We start from the raw sequence: 20893 nt of genomic DNA on the forward strand, positions 1-20893 counted from the left end.
AGTCACTCTAGGTTCACGTAAGATCGGTCCAGTCCTTGCCCTCAGCAGGGCAGAGATCAGCAGGTAGTAGGGTAGCTCAGCACAGCAGTGAAGCAGTTTCTTAGAACAGTCAGATTGGCAATCCTTGTAGCATAGCAGTCCTTACTCCTGGCAGAGTTCTTCACAGGTCCAGTAGTGTATTGTCTTGGTAGGGTCAGTGCCCCAGTGCTTATACCCAAATTTGCCTTTGAAGTGGGTGGTGGCTTCAAATCAGCTCCTTGAAGTGCACAGGTCCCCTTTCATTCCAGCCCTGTCTGTGGGGGATAATCAGCCCTTTGTGTGGAACCAAGGATACTGCCAATTCAGATATAAGTGGCAGCTCCCAGTTACTCTTCCTGCCCTGAAAGACGATCAGAATGTAATGTAGATGAGTATAGAATATACATATTATATAATATATATATATAGAATGTATCAATCTCCCTTCGAAATACATGATATATATAACTATAGAATGATACATTCTAAAGTTATAGGCAGTATCACCATGAAGTATGAAGGGAGTTCGGTTTACAAAATGTGAGTAGTTGACTTGTTATGCATTGAACACTAGGAGTATGGGTGCAGTAAGGGGGTTTCTTGTTGCTCGAGCACGAGGCACGCAGTATTGTTGGGGATTATGGTTGCGAGTCACATTTAAAGTGGTAGGGTTTGGGAGGCATCACAGGAAGGTGGGGAGAGTTAGTCTAAGAGAACGTGCATTTTATTTACAATGTTATTTTTGGGTTTAATTTACAAGGATTGTACATTTAGCAGAGGGTTCAGCTGTTTCCTTTTTTTTGTGTTCCAGTGACCCCTGACGAAGAGCCACAGGGCTCGAAATGCATTGGATGGAAGTATATGAGTATACTGTGATGAGTTATTCATTTGAAATGTGATGCTACAGAAGGCCTGGATGGGCACTGAGTATTCATTTGAAAATTATGGAATAAAGAATCATGGTAGCACTACGCTGTCTCCGCAGTGATTTTTCAATGTGAAGCATTTAGAAAAAAGTGTATGGATAACCATTGGTGTACTAAAGATAAACATTGGCAAAATAGTATGGAGCAGATTATTGAAAAGGAAAAATTCCTGAATCCAGCAGTGCGACAGACTGGCGCAGAAGTCATGTGCCAATTGGGACTCTTCAGTATGAAAGCTACGATTTTGGGACGTTTTGCCACATCTGTTTGCATGCACAATAACAAGAAGGTCATTAAAGTTATATGAAATCTATAAGGGAAGGAGTGCATCCTCACTTACTATATTTTTTGCATCACTTTCTAAAAGTGGCATTTCTAAAATAGTAATGTTAAATCTAACATTGCCATTAAAGAGGGGTTATCATTGCCATTCCAAATAAATTAAACATGATGCAGCTATTCCTTTCTAATCAGGAATTACAGCTTAAAGGTGTTTTAAGGAATTCCAAATGCTAGCTTAAGAGAGGAGGAGGCCTCACAGTAGTGAAAAACGCATTTAGCTGTTTGTCACTACCAGGAAATAAAAAACGTAAAAGTACATGTCCTACCTTTTGCTTACATAGTGCCCTGCCCCTAGGGATATCCTAGTCCTACCTTAGGGGTGACCTATGTATAATAAACTGGAATTTAAGGCCTGGCACGTTGTTTTAAATACCAAGTCGAAGTGGCAGTAAACTGCACACACGGGCCAATCAATGGCATGCCTGAGACAGGTTGAAAAGGCTACTTGGGTGGGTGGCACAATCAGTGCTGCAGGCCCATTAGTAGCATTTAGATTATAGGCCCTGGTTGCATGGTATACCACTTTACAAGGGACTTACAGCTGACCTAAACATGCCAATCAGGTGTACACCAATGTCATCATGTTTAGGGGAGAAGCACCTGCACTTTACCACAGTTTATCAGAGGTAAAGTGCTCAGGGTCCCAAGGCCAGCAGAAAGATACAGCAGAAAGAGATAAGCAGGCAAACAAGTCGGGGAAAGACCACCTTAAGGATGGCAGGTCTGACACATGGTCATTGGGTGTAATACATAAGAAACTCTAGGCCACATTCATAAGTAAGAATAATTTTTCAAATTTCTAAGTGGCACACACCCAAGGATGGCGTAGGCCAAGTGAAAACGATTTTGACAAGACACCTAATGGTAATAAAAACGTTTAATTGCTTGCTGGTCAGTGGTTGCAGTGCCACTTTTTTTTTTATTAAAAGTTATCTGTGGAACACCACTAGGCAATATGTAGTGATGGTGGAAATAAATCTAGAGACAATCTGATGTGTTAAGTGGAGAAGTGTCAATCGAACTGAGAATTCTTACTGAAAGCCCAAACAATTAATGACATTAAAAGACAGAACAAGGCAAGTGACTCTTTTTCTGTTTTTTATCATAAGGCAGTGCTTCTATTGCAATCTGAAAAGCCGGACCAAGCCACTGAAACAGCATTATGTGTAAGAGAACGCGAATCAGCCCCAGCCTCACATTCAAGCTGGTGAAAGTAAGAACAGCCAATAAATGAACATAATGTGACCAGGCAGGAGGCTGTGGTCTCAGCATTCTTTCACAAGACAATACAATTAATTTTGAAAAAGGCCAAAAGGAACTTGTCAGGAGAGTTGGCTGGTGTTATAACTCCTTTAAATGAACGTAATTGTAAATTTGTGGGTGCGTGGTGCAAACTGCCGATAAATGTACTGGTCCGTCGTCAATGTTTATCTGATAGATAAACATCAGCGCACATGATGTTCTTCTGGTATTCTCTGATCAATTTATAGTTAAGGTAAATTATACTTGTGTTAGCCACCTTAACTAATGGACATGATATTCCTCAATTACATTTTAATTAATGTAAAAACTGATCATAGGTGTTGTGGTATTATTAATTTTAGAATAGAAATGTGTGGAAGTGTAACTTATGGTTGGTCGATTTTTGTATGCTTGAATTTAAAACATGTAATTCAATTATTTAAAATTCACTGGGTGAGATAATACACAGGAGTAGATTTCAGGTGCTGTCCTCAGGGGTTTATGGAGCCCCAAGCAAACTACGCAGATAGTAGCCTTATATTAGTGTTTTTTAAATTTTTAACTTCATACTAAATGTTTACGAATTAGAATCTAAACACGCACGTGTCTACAATATGCTAAGACCCTTTTGTCGTTCTCTTCACCTTTTATGTGTGTGAAATGATGCTGAAAATGAGAGACTAGTAGGAGGGGTGTTACTAGTAATTCCAGTTGCACCCTTTCCCAAATAACCTGACACAGGTAATAAAGACATGCATTGGATTACGGATACAGTGGGACAACCAGAAAGCAAGTTAGTGCTTCCAAACATTTGTTTTGCCTTTGGAAATGAGGTTAAGTGATGTCATGTTTTTGCAGTTTTCCAGCTGGAAACAGCATTTTCCAGACAAGCGGGTGGTAAGTAAATAGAATGCTTGTCTGAAAGAAAACAAATGGTCATTCAGGTTTAAAACGAAACAGCCAGATCTGTTAGAACATGTAGTGTATATACATATGAGTGTGTATAGGTGTGAGTTTGCCTGCGTGTGTGTGAGTGTGTTTCAGCGATGGCACTCCTTCTCCATTCACTGCTTATGACCTATCAGATTGCATCACTCATGATATGTTCTGAGGCGACGAGGCTCCAGAGGGTGCAGAATGCTGCTGCACGGGCCATTGTGGGTCTTCCGAGACGATGTTCTGTCTCTCCTGTCTTGGCCTCTCTGCACTGGCTTCCGGTCAGACAGAGAATCAAATTCAAGGTTCTCTGTCTGGCATTTAAGATCTTAAAGCTTTCTTCTCCTCCGGCCTTGACAGGCCTTATTTCTTCTTATGTCCCCACGCGATCCCTCAGATCCGAAGCCCAGTATCTGGCGAACAAGCCTAGGTTCAGGCTTAGCAGGATGGGAGGACGTTCCTTCCGCGTGCTGGCGGCAGATTTATGGAATTCCCTTCCTGTTCACATTCGGGCCCTCAACAGCTTGACCCTTTTTAGAAGGGCCATCAAAACCCACTTGTTCATCTCTGTAGGCTAATATCCCCCTCTGTCAGCTCTGATCTGTTGTGTTGTTGCATATGATCAGGCGCCAGGACGCCCCTTCGCTGGGGCAGCTGTTGCGCCTAATAAATGTTATTAACATAACATAACATAACTATGACATTATTGATAACATTACAGATGACATCTGAAATGACACTATTGATGACAACAATGTATGGCGGGGTGCAAGTTATAGTTACTTTAGTTAACTCTAACTAGTGAATTAAAAAAAATTGAGTACTGTAATGAGTTCACAGTTTAGAGAAATATCTGTGAATTCATTAATCATTTAAAGATAAAAGTCCATATCATTGATGTCAGTAAGGAGAAATAAACTTATACATGAGTTTGTTCGGATTTTAACGCCTTAACCGCGGCGACTTTTCCACCGCGGTGCGGGTGTTCTAACGGGTGGGCAGGGCTGCGTCAGCCGTTGGCAGACGGCAGCACTGGGGAGGTTGGCCGAAGGGAGTAAGGAAGGGGTTAATATAGCAGTTGATCAGGCCATTAAGATGTTAGCAAACTAAATAAAAGGAGTATATCACTGAATTTCTTGTGAGCGCCGCTATGCAAGATTAAAGGTGAGGAATTGAACGGTGGTGGCTGCTTGGCAAACGCTGCTGGTTGAAATGGTTTGTGCATCCTGGTTGGCCTCTATCTTTTAGGCTACTCTGTGGTGCGTGTTGGTTGGCTGTGAGGTAAAACTGGGGGGGGAAGGTGCGGGGGGGATGGGGTGTAGAGCTGCCTGTTTGGTTTGTTTAGGGGAGTCATGTGCACATAACCCTTGGTTTGTTGCTCTCTATCACAGTGGGTCAAATGGTATCAAGAATCTGTCCAGCGTGGATCATAGTCCTCTGTTGGGTTTTCTCCATGGTGTGTAACGGAGTGTTGTGGTGTCTTCCCCTCTAACGAACGTCACCCAGTTCAGCCAACCTTTAAATGTGGCCTTGGTGGTGTCTTTCCAGTTGGTGAGGACTATTTTTGTTGCTGATGTTAGTAAGAGATCTAGCAGATCTCTGTCTTGTTGTGAATGTAGATCTGTTGTTCAAGTATTTCTGTACTGTACTGTACTGTATTATATGTTTGTTTAAAAATACCAATAAAAAAATGATTTTAAAAAAAAAGGTGAGGAATTAAATTCAAAATGTATTAAAGCATATCTTGTTTTGCAGTTAAATATTCAACGGTATACCATCAAGTTTTGTAGGATAAAATACCATGGTCAGTACACCATTTAATCTGGATGGGAAAAGCTCAATCAACAATAAATGAAATGTACCAGTCCTAAGTAATATTCCAATGAAATTTTTAAAAAATTGAAATCATTACATTTCTGTAATCTCATTCAAGATTTTAATAAGGGAGCTCAATGAAAATCCCACTTGGTGTGGGTTCTGTAGAGAACATATCCTGCTACCCCAATGCCTGATGTTTTGATTTTCTAGATCTCCATTGATGTTGTTGACATGTTTCAACCCCATTGCAATTTGGGGATCTCTTCAGTACAAGAACCGGATATATGCTTGACCCCCGCGCAGATTGAAGCTCCTGGTGAAGAGGTGGATCATAGTTTGCCCACTAATTTTGAGTGGCTGGTAACAATGTGCTTTAGCTGATTGCTTGTTTCTGGATCTCCATTATAACATATGTGTGGCTTATTTGGTGCTGTTTGCCCTTTTGCTGATACTAAAGGGAAATATCAGTCTCCTTTCCTCTAGCAATGTACCATATGCTCTTGGTTTATGGTGCATATTTCCGTTGGGGCAGATATTGTTAGTAGAGGACTGACCAAATGTAGAAGGACAGCATGAAAAATAGAGTCCTCATAGTATTACATAGGATGCACTATTGGGTAATTAGGGTGTACTTTTTTGTATACAATTATTAAATATGCACAGCATTTGGGTACATATTATACATACAATTTATCAAACATATCTTCAAGTGAGGTGTTTCATAAATGTGACTTAAACAACGTCATTGTCCATTTGTCCTACAACCATGGCAATGGCGTTAACCGCTGACTGTGCCTTTTTAGTCTGCGTGATTAGATTTGTCCTAGCCAGCTGCTAATTTACTAATCATAACATGTCTGCCCAAAAATGTATATATTTTTTCAGCATATAGTGAACTTGTGGATTTTGAAGTGTACCCCATGAAAAGAGACCATTTTGAGTTTAATTTGGTGCCAGGCAAAAGTATGAATTTCTCTCACTGCTCTATCGCCACATTACCTCTGACCCTTCAACCTGCTCTTCTCATGGCATCATCTGATACATTTTACAGATAAGTTGTTGTTAGTAAACGCCAACTCAATCTTTAACACAACCATTACATGGGCACAACGCTCACATGTTGATGTGCTCTGTAAGGGATTGTGAGATGCATTCCCCGGTGACGGCCTTGGCATTTGGGCTTCCATTCCCTGCAATTGATATATAGTCCTTAACACGCGTGAAGACGTTAACTTGTTAATGCTACAGTATGGCTATATCCGGGATCCCAGGACAGCCTGCGTCACATACGGCCGGAGTTGGTTGGCCATAAGTTATTTCTCATTTTAGACAGGTGTCCCGATTTCACAGTACGGACATGCAGGGCTATTGTGCGCTATGGAGAACGCACTTGGCACTTCCGAAGCACGTCTTAGGTAACAAAAAACAGATGCCCGTAATTGACAGGTGTCCTGATATACAAGTTTCTCTCTGTCTGAAAACGCTGCTGTTTGCCAGTGGGCGAGCGGTGTCGCAGGCAGTAAATCACATCTCTGTGGCTTAGCAGACTTGAGCTTCTCTGACGTCACTGGTTACTCCATAAGATTATCACTGTGTGCCTATGAAAAAAGTAGCTTGCAACTGTACCAATAAACACATTTAATAGGCACTGCATTACGAATTTTTAAAAAAGTGACATTCAACGCATAATTAAACAGAAACAATCATAATCCTACATTCCGTTAAAGGAAATGTTTTAAACAAGTGTTGTGAAGATTGACATAGACTGTACACCAGGGATACTCAAAGTCAGGCCCAGGGGCGCATGGGACCCTCCTGACCTTTAATTGTGGCCTGATGGTGGACTGCAGCACTGGGTTGAGGTTCACTTCACAAGCAGGAACAATCAGAAAGATGTGAAACAAACAGACATACTTTTTTACAGGTTAACTAAAGTCATGGTAAAGAAGAAAAGAAGGTGTTCTAGACAACGTATCTTTAGGAACACCTTTAGTTTTAAAGACATCTTGCACTAAACATGTAAAAACATAATAAACTCTCCAAACTTCAAAATAATGTATATTATTACCATACATGAGAGTTTTAGCTTAGTAGATGAGATTATTTCACTACATTGATGGGCATTTATAAGTAGTGATAGTTTTCAAACATGATTTTAGAAACATTCATGCCACCCTCCTTCTGAAAACAATGCCATTAATGAACCATGAGGCAATTAATTTGTTGGGTGCACTTTGTGTATAATATTTGTTGTTACATAATTGGAACATTATAGCTTATTAAATAAAACACAAGATAATGGTTTGTGCAGCACACATCCTAAACTCATATATTTTAAGGGGCTCTCATGTGTGATAATGGAGAAATAGGAGGCAAAGTGAAATGAACCTCCTGCCTAGGATCACACAATTTTGTCAAGTGGGGAAGCCAGGTATGATGCCAGTTTTTTTGGTTTCACATTTTGCAATTCAGCCAGCAGATGAATATCTGTTTTCTTCTCATGTTTTATATCAGAAGTTAATGCTTTGACTTTCATTTTTAGTGCATGAGAATAGAGCGTTGGTGGCAGACAGAAATCACATGAAGGCTCAGTTTTTGTCCACACCATGCATCTGCTTCACACCCCCCTACACCCACCTTTCATCACCCTGATCCTTGCATTGCTGGCATCTATGCAGCCCTCGGGAATGCCACAGACAGTACTTTGCGGCCCCTGTAGAAATATTTGCGAGTACCCATTCTGAACAGTATGTCTGAAGTAGTTAAAGCCAAAATGCTAAAATGCCAGCATAAATACCTATATTGTTGTTTAGGTATTATAATCCACCTTCTACTTAAGCATCAGACTAGGTTATGTAATTTATAAAGGCATTAAAGATGTGTATCATCCATTATAACTTCTAAACTAGGGCTCATCTCTCATATGTATTAAACAGCACAGGTTAACATGTGTTGTGAGTAAGAAATGTTGCTCCTGGGGGAAGGGGCGATGGATGCAAAGAGTTGGGAAACGGCGCTAAAAAGTTATGCAGCATTGCCCCCTGCTGGTAGCATTTCAATATTGCATGATAACTAATCGAAGGTGCTTGATTCTGCAGTTTGTTGGCTCGGTTGACAGACCAAAGAAAAGTACGACTTATATTACGCCTGCGTGAGGGTGAATATCAAACAGCGCAAGCATTGTAACAGTTGCTTGTTATGTACAATGCAAGACATGGCAGATCCACAGTTTGATACCGTAATTAAAAACAAGGCCCGACAACGTAAAGACCTCATTAGGAGTTCCCCTTCTTAGTACTGAATGGGCCAGTGACAGCAGTTACCGCATCCATCGGAATCATGAGATCCGTGGGAACACTGTGCACCCCTTAACTTTCACCTGGAGAACAAGGCTGCTCAAAGCAGCTAAAATCTCTATTAAAATGTCCGGCCCAAAATGAGGGATTAATGATGGCAATCAAACCCGGAATTCGTGATTCTGTGGTCATTCTTTTTTCCTAGTGGTTCTTCGGGGTCTAAATCCTATTGGGCTTCATTCTCCCCACCCCTGGATTTACTGGTACCCGCGGTATCAGTAAATCTGGCTCATTTACCAAACCACTCATAAAAAGGGTCTAAGTAACTGCAGGAAATATTAATGTAAGTCACGTTTCTACCACAATTCTGTTTGATGGCTTCAATAGCGAAAGAGCCAGGGCAGTGATATTTTACTTCCTTACTCAGTGGTAAATGGTTGTTCATCACGAAAGTCCTGCTTTTGGCAGTACATCAACATGATTGTTTGACAACTCTAATAGAGTGCAGCACAACATAACACAATAACATTATACAAATCAAAGCAACAACACTAGAAAAACTTAACAAGGCACAACACAATAAAACAGTCAAAAACAAACTGCAGCAGAACCACAGGACAACATAACAATGCCATGTAATAATGCAGCACGAAAACACAACACAATATACAACATAGCGCACACATCAAAATGCAGCACAAAAATATGCGCAGATGTTTCGCACAAAATACCACCCCAACAAACCTGGGGGCATATTACCAAGCAATAGCGATAATTATCGCTATTGCTTGGTTAGCGGGGAAAAAATATCGCAGAGCACCGAGGATTTTTACTGCTGAGATACCTTGATATTATCAAGGTTTATCTCAAAAGCGGTTAAAATCCTGCGAAATGCATGAATATCGCTGAAAAATCAGCGATATTCATGCATTATCGTGACAATGCTCTTAGCCATGTTATCCACCTTCCATTGGATAACATGGCTAAGAACTGCTTTTAGCAGGCGTTAGCTTTTGGAGATGTTCGCGCTTAGTGCGAATATTTCCAAAAGTTGTTAATAGGAGTTAGAGATGTTAGCGACTGTTTTCAGTCGCTAAAATCTTGGCACGCCCACTGTGCATGTCATTAGCGATAATTATCGCTGACATGCAAAGTGGGCCCCTAAATGCCTGCTATCGCCTACAAGCTGTCGCTAACTGGTGTTAGCGACAGTTTGGTAATAGGGCGATAAAATTATCGCCGCATTAGCGGGAAAAAGTCCCGCCAATGCGGCGATAATGCCCTTGGTAATATGCCCCCTGTTTTTTATTATCCTGTGGTCGCACCAAGCACTGCCTTAACACGAAGGGCTTGAAATATCACCAATAAAAATTGTTTTGTAGTCCAGCCATAGAAGTGAGAAAATTAGGCTTGCACTTAAGAGAATTGGGATATAACTGGTGTGTTTTGTTTTAGGCATAACGAAATAAACATTTTCCAGTGCTAGCTGAACCATCCATCACTTTTAGGACAGAGGGGCATATTACCAAGGGCCTTATCGCCGCTTTAGCAGGAATTTTTCCCGCTAAAGCGGCGATAATTTTATCGCCCTATTACCTAGCTGTCGCTAACACCAGTTAGCGACAGCTAGTAGGAGATAGCGATCATCTTGGGGCCCGATTTGCATGTCAGCGATATTTATCGCTAATGACATGCAAAGATGGCGTGCCAAGATGTTAGCGACTGGAAAAAGTTGCTAACATCGCTATCTCCTATTACCTACTTTTGGAAATATTCGCGCTAAGCGCGAATATCTCCAAAAGCTAACGCCTGCCCAGAGCAGTTCTTAGCCATGTTATCCAATGGGAGGTGGATAACATGGCTAAGAGTATTAGCTCGGTAATGCATGAGTATCGCTGACTTTTCAGCAATATTAATGCATTTCGGCCGATTTTTATCGCTTTTTAGATAAACCTTGATAATAGCAAGGTTTATCTGCGATAAAAATCGGCGGAGCTCGGCGATAATGAGATTGCCACTAAGCCAACATAGCGATAATCGCTAGTTGTTGGTAATATGCCCCAATGTTCTGCATGTGTACAGTAATATATCTCCCTCAGTTCATACAACTTTGGAAAACAGAAAATATGCAATTAGTGTATTTATGGTGAAGCTGGAGTTTTATGCAAGGGACTTTGCATAGTCCACACACAAAACACAATCGCAAGAGAGACCTTTACATAAGGAGAAATACTAAAATAGAGAATTTAAGAAAATGGGTATAGCACGGGATTCTGTGGAGATATGGATTAGTATTTATACATATTTATCTATTTGAAGCTTTTAGGTAGCGACACCGCATCATAAAGTATTAGGTCACATTATCGAAAAAGTAGGTCTTAATTACACATATGCTGTTTTCACAAGGTGGTATTTCCCCCTGGGAAAGTACCCGTGCCGAAGCGGTTAGTAATGTCCCTGGAGTGAAATCTGTCTCAGAATGAGGAATAACTCAGATATCAGTGGTTATGAACCGATTTCTGCTTGTTTTATCTTGAATATATTCTGCCTAGCAAAAGGCGTCAGGTGGAAATGTCAGATGTGTGGGGATTTTTTTCACAACTCTTGAAACCGAATAAAGTTAAGGGTGAGTTAATGTTGCCAAATTCTGTAATAGTGGCAGCAGCACGAAGTAAAGAAACATGGCATTCATAAGTTAAAGAGTGTAGCCTTGTCTTCTAGCCCAAGGTACTCACCATTAACTCCCATTCTTTCTAAAATGTTTTCACACATCTAATGCCACATTTCATAATGTGTAATATCAGTAGTGGCCCGTGGAGGGAGTGCTGAGGGGTGGTGGGGCGGCGGAGGAGCAGGGTAGGTGGTAGTAAACTACTGAATATGGCCCAACGGAGGTAAGTAAACAAATAAATAAATAAAATGAATTTCGTTGCATGCGCTGCATCTCATTTGGCAATGCAGTGCACGCAATGAAATTCATTGTATTTATTTATTTGTTTACTTACCTCCGTTGGGCCGTATTCCGTAGTTTACTACCCCGCACCCTGCCCCGCCCCCACCCCGCCCCACTGCCCGCAGCACTCCCTCCACGGGCCGCTACTGTGCAATATCATAAAGAACGCTGACAATGAATACTCATGGATATGTACATTTATGAGCAGAACAATCTGTAACACTGCATTCCAATACACAACTTAGTGCCATACAATTTCCTATAAGGAGTATGTTATACCATATGATTGCTTCTCGTGACCTTGACAACAACTGGACCACTGTTGTCCTCAATTTCCGACACTTTCACAAAATACCAATAGATTTGCACACAATGAAACAATTACATAGTCGTCATTTAAATTCTTTGTTATCCAATCAACTTAATCATATCCTGCACAAATTAGCGGATCAAACATTATCCAGGAGGGTACATGCTAAACCCCTGTGTTGTGGGGATTTCCTAATAATACATTAGAAAAGATGTCTGCATAGTTAAAGTATCAGGTTAGTCAAAACAAAATCAGTTATAGAATTCTCAGAAACTAGACAGGCTGCTGGGGCTCTCTCATTTTGCTCTGGGAGTGTTTTTGACTCACCTTTGGTAGCTTGGCCTGAGTAGTGAGCCACAACTTCACAGACAAACATTTGTGGTTTTCATGTGTACAAAGATAACCATATAACAATAACAGAAACATGATTGAAGAAAACAAAATAAGGGAATAATATATTATAAAAGAAAATCTAATTTGCTTGGGAAGCAATTGGACTATGCATTTTCATGCAGTCTGTAGGAGCAATAGAAGCCTGGAAAATGGCAGTGTCTTTGTGGAAATCTACCTAGCACCTAGGGGTCAAGTTATTCTTAGTGGTAAACAAAAATGATCAGAAGGGTGCTGGACTTTGGGTCTCAAGTATGGAAGTTGATTTGGCACTGTGAGCAAGACAGGATAAAGCATGTTTCAATGCAGAAACCCTTGGTTCAATAGCTTGATCATTGGCTTTTGGAAAATAAAAACCTCAGAGAGGGATGTTTCTCTTCTTCTCCCCGAGAAGGTTGCCCCATTCTCAGGCAAATGTCGTTGGAAACACAGACTTCTCGTTCTGTGCACTTCCTCTGATTACAAAAATGTGACGCAAACAAAATGGTTGTGCAGGAAATTTCAATTGGATCCTGGGGAATAATCGTCCAAGTCAAACCTAAAGGCCATTATCTCTGGGGAATTTTTTTGGGGGGTTTATGTTACGAAATTGATTGATTACAGTGGAATTCCACATGGAACTTTCCACTGCTTAATGGCCTCTCCTCTAACCATAATACCTCAACCCAGAAATGCTGATACCCCAATGCTGTTAATAGAGGGAGTAATATCATCAGCCCTCAAATATCAGAGCCTTCATAATAGAGGGCTTACTCGATTATGCATGCACAATTTTGCCAGGAGGTGCACTTAATGTGATCTGTTGGTGTATTGTAGCTTGCTTTGCATGTACCGTTGAGGTGGCAGTTACTTTGCCATCATATAATTTTGGTTTGTCTTGTGTGAATTATGATGCTAGGGTTGCATCTAATATGCATTTTTAATATGTGTCAACAAAGATCTGATACTTTTACTATTGTCTTGTAAAAGAAATGCATAAAGAGGGGCATAGCGTGCTTTAGTTACAGATACAATGATTCCAATTTTCCAATTAGCTCATACCAGAACATTACTAAATATTAATAAGTAACTTTTTAAAGTTAAATAAACATTTTAACATTGGTGTACAGGACGTGCACTAGCGGTCCCGCTACGTTGTAGTTTATGGCCTACATATGAACCTTTAAACTAGACCGCCACAGGACCGCCACGCCGCCCACCCACCAGTCCACAATAACACTTGTATTCTGGCAGGCGGTAGTGCGCCTGTTTGGCGGTGTGGGAGCTGGAAGGTGGCGTGACGGCCCGCTCCCACACTGCCAAACTCATAATCAGGCCCTTAGTATCATACCATCATAGGAGACAGCTGTCACTAGTACAGCATAGCCCTTTACTTAAGTCAAAGTAATTACTGTACAACATCCCACAGAAAGACTATGTTAAGTAGAAGTAAAGGAGGGCAGACACTTTTGCACATTAGAGGGTTGACTTAGACTAACCTTCCTCCTAGAGGTCCCTAACACACATCTCTCAGGCTAGTCAGTTCCTCAACGGGCCTCAAGGGCAGATGTCAGTGGGTCCGACACTGATGTGCCGTCGATTTTGGACCCACCAACATCGTAATCATACCCTATATGTCCTGCAGCCTAAACATATACTCCTAAGCTGGTCCATCAACAGCATGAATCATGGGCTATTATAGATCTTAACCTGCACCACCCTTCCTGCATCCATATTAGGGCCTGGAAAACTGTAAAAATTGCAGGGCCATCGAATGTGGAGGCAGGCTGCCAAGCATCTCAGAGGACAGATGGGCTAAAACATTTCACATAGTTATAGGAACCACTCATTCAACCCCACAAGCCAAAAGCCATACAACTGCACCAGAAGAAGGACCATACTATAACAGTAACATCTAACCAGTACTCCCAGTTGCCTTGATAATGGGGTAATAAATATAAGTTGTGGTCTTAATTCGAGATCCTCTGATTTTGTCGCTCTTCTCATGCCCCTCAATACACATTCATGCTTTGAAACAATTTAAGTTCAGAAATAAGACTTATGCTCTATAGTTCCAACATGATCGATAATGGATGATCTTTCCACATTCTGGCCCTTTCCCATTCTCCCTGTTTAGCTTCTGCACAGATCTATTGCAGATATGAGGTTACTTAACTTGTTGTGTATATAGTGTAGCTGCATAGGATTTGTGAATTCAGCTGCTATTACTACTAAGGCATCTAGAGTAGTGTGCATACAGGTGGGGGATTCGTGAGAATACACAAAATGTTTTGCTGCACCAGAAAAAGATATCACCACAGTTCTTCAAAGAAATGGGCTTCTTCACTGAAAAAGTGCTCAATATGATAATTCCCTTTTGGTTGGTATCACAAAACTTCACCTACCCCCCTGAAGGCTGATTTTCATTCGGCTGCAAATTTACTTTAAAAAGCCAGAAATGTGTGTGAACATGACACTAGGTGTGATCTCCCTCAACTTACTCCCAATGGAAAGCAGAATCCTTCTTAATCTGGCCTGCATAGTGCACAAATCTCTGCACAGAAAAATCCACATTACCCAGCCGCGGCCCGTACAGGTACGAGCGGTGGGGCCAGGTGGGGGAGGGAGGGATTTCGACAGACGACAACGAGTGAAAATTAATTATTTATTTAATTTTCCCTTGTGGTCGTTTGTCGAATCCTCCCCCAACTCAGCCCCACCACTCTTACCTGCACGGGCCATGGGTGATATTACCTGGTCCACCCAAACTTATCCTCTAAGGAGGGTCCATATCCCTGCGACACTCTGACAATCTACTGCTCAAAACCCCAGACGTAAAGAAAAACTATTAACTCTCAAGCAAGCCTTCGGTTGAAATGCATCCAAAGTATAAAACTCCCTGCCTCCAGCCATGAGACTCATTCCTGATAAAGGAGATTCAAAAAAAGATTTGAAGAGCCCCCGATGCTAATAGCACCGCCATCTTAGCTCATGAGCCTGCTGGAACTGTTTCTGCTGATGTCTAAGATCTCTACAACAAACACTCTTATCAGTGCCTTGATGACTCTTTTGCAATTATTTCCACATCTAACGTACACTGTCTTCTTTAGTTACACTGTGCTACCAACTGATGTGTTGAACGTGTTCTCCGACCTGTTCACGTTTGCCTTAACTATTGTCCCGCTAGTACTTAGGTAAGGAGCACTTGTACCTGGTCCGGATCCAGTAGGAGTCTTATAAAACTGAAAATCAATGAATGCAATAAATAGTGATGCTCTAGTCCTGTTGTAAAGCCCACCAGTTTTAAACGTGCTCTTCTCTTCTTTGGTCTAAAGTCAAGTGCAGAGGCCCCTGGTGTTCAAATGCCACAAATCGCCCATGCACCATTATGGAAAACTAAAGAAAATCCTATATTACCAACACTCTCTATCCCAAGTTCTCGACATCACACAAAAAATGTTACCTCTAATGATATTTTATCAACAGTATTCAGTGTAATGTAAATCCTGGCAGACATGGGACTTGAAGAGCATTTACAACACATCAGCTAAAAAAATCCTATGTTCAAACACGTGTGTGTAAAATATATACATAAAAACATTTACACTACCAGAAAAGAATAGATGCAAACTATCATCAGTTGTATCTGCACAATTTAGAGCATTTTTCACGTTGAAGGAAAGAAACATACTTTTCTTCAGATTCCAAAACAATTACAAACAGATATAAATAATCGTTTTATTTTGATATACTAGGAAATAATCTTTTGCAAAGTGTTCACCTGCGATTATCTGCAAGTGTAATATTCCATTTCAGCATTATATTTTATAACTAGGAAAGTTGTCAATTAGTGATGAAATATTACTTTTACATCCTTTAAAAATAAGCTCTATTTCTTCTGAGTGGGAACTTCGATGTGGTGTGCAAAGTAAATCTTAGCACAGTAAGATATGAGCACCAATGCAAAGTAGAAAGATTCACCCTTCTTGAATCATGTCCAAAAACAGGAATCGACCTCTTCAATAGCATCCAGCTAATTTGACATCATTGTAAATTGTTTTTTTCTTGGTATTTAGGATTGCCTGACTCTTAGGTGAAATTTACATTTTGATAATATATAATTAAAAGAATACATAATCCAGTCTGATCAAATATTGGCCTGGACTGAAAGATTTATATTGCATATAATGGCTCTTTTTTTTGCAGTCTTATATAGCTCAAACTCGGCCCAAGGGGATTTGAGCGCTTTATATGAGCACCAGTTACATTAAACATGGTCGACTTAATTTGTTTTTCTATTTGAGGCATGGGTAAATGAAGGACCAGATGTACAAAATACTTATTTTGCATTTCCAAATAAGCAACTCCAAAGAAATCGCTGTTTAGGAAATGTAAAACAACATGTAAAAAATAGAGATTTCCTATTAGCGAGTCCTACAGAGTAGGAATCGGTATTAGGAAATCCCAAATAGGAAATGCTTTTGCATTCCCACCTATGGCCAAAATAGGAAATGGTTTGCATTTCCTAAATTGTGATTTCCTAATAGGAATCCAAATCCATGGGTGCCTCTGGGTTTAAGGCCCCCCTGGAGGCACCTCGAAATTCATACTGCACATTTAAGTGTACATATGCCATAGGAGCATATGGCTCTTCAATTCATATTAAAACTGTGTTTTTTAATTTTACACACGGTAGCCATTGACTTTGAGTCGATGGTAATAGCATTTCCTAAATGCCCAATTTGCATTTAGGAAATGCTTTGTGCATGTGCTTTGGAAATCGCACATAGGTAATCCTTATTTGTGTTTCCTAAATCAGGGTCGCAATTTGCGATTTCTACCAAGTAGAAATTGCAAATAATTGTGACCAGTTTTTGGCCTTTGTAAATATGAAAAGATTGTTTTGCATTTCTTTAGGACCTGAAATTGTGATTTGTCCTGTTAAAAATGCAAAAAGCTTTCATACATCTCGGCCTCAGAACTGACGCCAAGGATCTGATGTACAAAGATTCCTTTATGCACTTTTTAAATAGTGATTCTCATGAAATCATTATTTAGGAACTGCATAGTGGTATGTACATACCCTGTGATTCCTTAATAGCAATTCCTACAGAGTAAGAATCGCTATTGGAAAATCGCTATTTGGAAATCCTAAACCATATGTTCTAATGGGCCGGAAGGCCAATAGGTACGAATGGTTTTGCATTTCCTAAATCGAGATTTCCTAATAGAAAATCGCACTTTAGGAAATCCAAACCGAAGGGTGCATCTGGCCTTAAGGCCCCCCTGGAGGCACCCTGAAATTAGTAATGCACATGAATATCATTTGACATAATTATAATGCCCTAAATATTTACAAAAATATTCACACATCGGAGTTGATGCAAAATTTGTTTACAACAATGTTGCCCCATTAGATTTAATATCAAAGTATGTACAGCCAGATTTAATAACGGAAAATCTACTGTCAAAAATCTGCAGCCAAAATAACGTAATTTTTGTAAAAGATATTTAGGACATAATATTTATGTCAAGCAATATTTCTGTACGTGATAACAGAACACACAGATGCATGAAACATTTTACCGGTCACATATGGCCCATTGGGCCTTTTGTGACCACTAAAATGCGTTTTGCCATGTACAGAAAGGAAAATACGACTCGGTAGCTTGTTACCGAATCACATTTTGCTTTTGCAATTCGGTATTAGGAAGGGACATGTTTAGGGCGTCCCTTCCTAATACCGAATAGCACTGGTATGCATGAATGTTTTGCGACCGGAATGCAGTTGCAAAACATTCATAAGTTACTAACTCCTTAGAGGAGGTTGTAACCCATTTGCAAACGGGAAGAGGGGTCCCCAAAAGACCCCTTCCTTTTGTGAATGTGGTTGAAAAAAATTTTAAGAGACCACTGCGTACTCCTAAAAAATGAAAAGAAACTTTTTTATTTTTATTTTTGCAATGAAGCCCGTTTTCCTTTAAGAAAAATGGGCGGCATTAAAAAAAGAAATATTGCTTTTTTTAAAAGCAATCACAAACACATTGGTCGGCTGACCCCAGCAGACCACCATTTCTGTGTTTGTTCCTATTCCCAATGGGTCGCAAATTGCAACCTGCCTCATGAATATTGATGCGGCAGGTCCATTTGCGACCCATTGGGAACCGCAAACAGTGTCTGAGATACTGTTGTACAGCTGTTTGCATTTTCCTAATCGCAAAGTGACTTTTTGAACATCTGGCCCAACCTTACTTAAACACATTTTTGTTGTTGCGAGTATTAGTTAGATCTAGTGAGTCACAAACATTTTATATGTCAGTGCATACCTTGCTTATATTTTTCTCTTAAGTTCTATGAAAATGCGCCCGGGCAGTAACTCACTATAATTTTGAAAACAGTTCATACTTGTCAATGGTGTCAGTCAGTGCTTTTATGGATTTCTCTGGGTCTTCGGTGACTATTAGTACGTCATCTGCGTACGCCGCTAGCTTGAAAGTCTCCCCCCCTATTGGTATCCCTACAATGTCCACATTGGTTCTGATCATCGTGAGGAGCGGTTCTATGGCTAGCAGGAATAGGGCTGGTGACAGGGGGCATCCCTGTCTAGTTCCCCTTCCCAAGTTGAGTGTGTTTGATGTGCCTCCGTTGACCACCACCCTTGCTTTGGGGTTCTCATATAGGGCCATCACCATCTTCCTATAGTTTGGACCTAACCTAAATTTCCCCATGCACTGATTCAAGAAGGGCCACGAGACTCTGTCAAAGGCTTTCTCAGCATCTAAAGCTATCATGACTGCTGCGTTGTCGCTGCGTGAGGAGTGGTTAATTACGTGGCATAGGAGTCTCGTGTTGTCATGTGACATCCGGTTTTTGAGATAGCCTACTTGCGAGTTATGTATGAGTTTCGGAAGGTAAGCGTTGAGTCTATTGGCTAGTATTTTTGCATAAATTTTGCAGTCTACATTGATGAGGGAGATCGGTCTAAAGTTCTTCGCCTCTGTTGTGTCTTTCCCTTCCTTGGGTATCACTATTATATTTGCCTCAGCCATTGAGGGTGTCATGTGTCCGCTTTGGGCGCATGCCGTGAATACCTCTCTCATTGTGGGTTTGAGTAAGTTCAGGTATTGCTTATAGAAGCCTGCTGTGAACCCAGCCACACGACACCCAGCAATGAGGGAGAACCCCATCCTCAAGAACACTAAGACAGCTCTACTGAGCGTCGACAAAACACTAGCAACAAGCATCAGGGGAGGCCAATTTGAATCCCTCTGACACAACCCTACCTTAAAATACAGAGATAAGGTTCTGGACATGCCTGTGTGGTACAGACAAGGCATATCCACGGCCCACGATCTAAGACAAGGCGAGAACACAACGTTTGACACACTCAAGGAAGCGCACAACCTACAAAACATAGAACTATACAACTTCCTGAAAATAAAAGTAGCTATTAGGAAGGCAAGCCTCACAAGCCAGACACCTTCGCTCTTACAGCTTGCAGCCAATCTCAACAAAACAGGACACCAAATAGCACACCTCTACAGAGCCCTACGCCCCAAACACACCAAACTCAATGACAAAGTCACAAACTTCTGGGGGACTGTAGCGGGGAAGGTATTAAGCGAAACAGAAAAGGCTGAATTGTGGAGATCGACCACTAGGAAAAAGATAACTGCCTCACTAAATCAGACCAAATACTGGTTAGTGCACAAGGCTTACTGGACACCGGCCCGCCTATCTACCCTGGGGATCCGAGAGAGCGACACATGCTGGAACTGTAACGATGGTAGGGGGGATTTAGAGCATCTCTTACTCAGCTGCCCCCAGATCAAGGACTTCTGGGAAAGAACGGGGAAGCTTATCAAGGACATCACTGGTGTAGCCATACACATAGATTTTCCAAATCTAGTCCTGGGTTTTGCATCCCCATCCATCACAACGACAGAAGACCGCGACCTCATTGACCTACTGTTAACGGCTGCAGTCAAAATAATCCTAAGCAACTGGAAGGACACCACAAAAGCGACACCGCAGGCATGGCTCAACTGGGTCACTTTCCTAAGAGGGGCGGATAACATCACAGCGAAATACACACCGAAAACACACAGGCAATCAAACATGTGGAGGCCCTTAGACCTCTACCTTTCATCGCATAAACCCCCCTAGGCGCAGACACCAGACACTAGACAGCCACCGAGGGACACACCACAGGGACCGACACTCCAACAAGAGGAACCGGCTAGGAAGTACACTCTCCTACCTCCTACCTCTATCACTCTCTTTCACTCTATCGTCCGGGGTGCTATACCCACCAGGCAGATCAATGGGGGGAAGACAACGCCAAGCAAAGCTCGGATAACGGACTTCCGCTTCCTTCTTGGACTAGTAGATCTATCCGACCCCACGAACCATGGCAAGGAACGAACAATTGCAGGACAATATTACTATACCCCCCCCCCCCCCCGGCGCATTCTTTTTTCTCTTTTCTCTTTTCCCTCTTTCTTTCCGCCACTCATGTATGCTCTATGTAAATATATATTTTTTTTTACATACAATAAAAAATTACAGAAATTAGAAAACAGTTCATACTTTACTGATCTTTTCTTCACGAAAAGCTATAGTCACGGTTTAGTTTTGAACTGAAATTCACATAAAAATATTTCCTGTCTCTTTTCAAACAGCA

This window comes from Lissotriton vulgaris, chromosome 8 (assembly GCF_964263255.1).
Source record: "Lissotriton vulgaris chromosome 8, aLisVul1.2, whole genome shotgun sequence".
In the NCBI taxonomy this organism is placed as follows: Eukaryota; Metazoa; Chordata; class Amphibia; order Caudata; family Salamandridae; genus Lissotriton; species Lissotriton vulgaris.